The following is a 525-nucleotide window of genomic DNA, read 5'->3' as shown; positions in this document are numbered from 1 at the left end:
TCTCGTGCTAGGCGATTTTCAGCAATGACCTATTTGCTCCATACTAAAGTTGTGAAGCAGCTGCTGTATTGGTACACTGGAAACATTGGTTTGAGTGATTTAGAAAGGTAGCTGCATTTATACTACACCCTAGAAAGTACAGAATAATGACGTGACAGCCCATTGCCTTTCTGCCAGAAGCTTACACTCTAGGATGGAGAAAAATGAGATTCTTACCAAATTTCACCCCCACAAAGATTGAGGCATTACTAAAGAAATTTTCACAGCCTACATGCTAGACATAATATGCTATACCAGGAAATCTGTGCAGCTTCATGATAGCCAAAAATTCAAGAAGGATGTGGATAAAAGGATTTTTGTGGCAGCAGAAGGTAATGGTAGGGATGTTATCGTTCAAAGGGTTGCGCTATCATCATAGAGGGACAGGGTTGGGACAGAAGCTAGTACCTTCAAAGCCTGAAGCCAGTTGTCACCTTGTTCCTCCAAACACCTTTTGTTGTCATTGAAAGAGAAGATATGGGTGGA

The sequence above is a fragment of the Ornithorhynchus anatinus genome, chromosome 2 (assembly GCF_004115215.2).
Source record: "Ornithorhynchus anatinus isolate Pmale09 chromosome 2, mOrnAna1.pri.v4, whole genome shotgun sequence".
NCBI lineage: Eukaryota > Metazoa > Chordata > Mammalia > Monotremata > Ornithorhynchidae > Ornithorhynchus > Ornithorhynchus anatinus.
The sequence above is the reverse complement of the archived record's forward strand: the minus strand, read 5'-3'. Positions refer to the sequence as shown.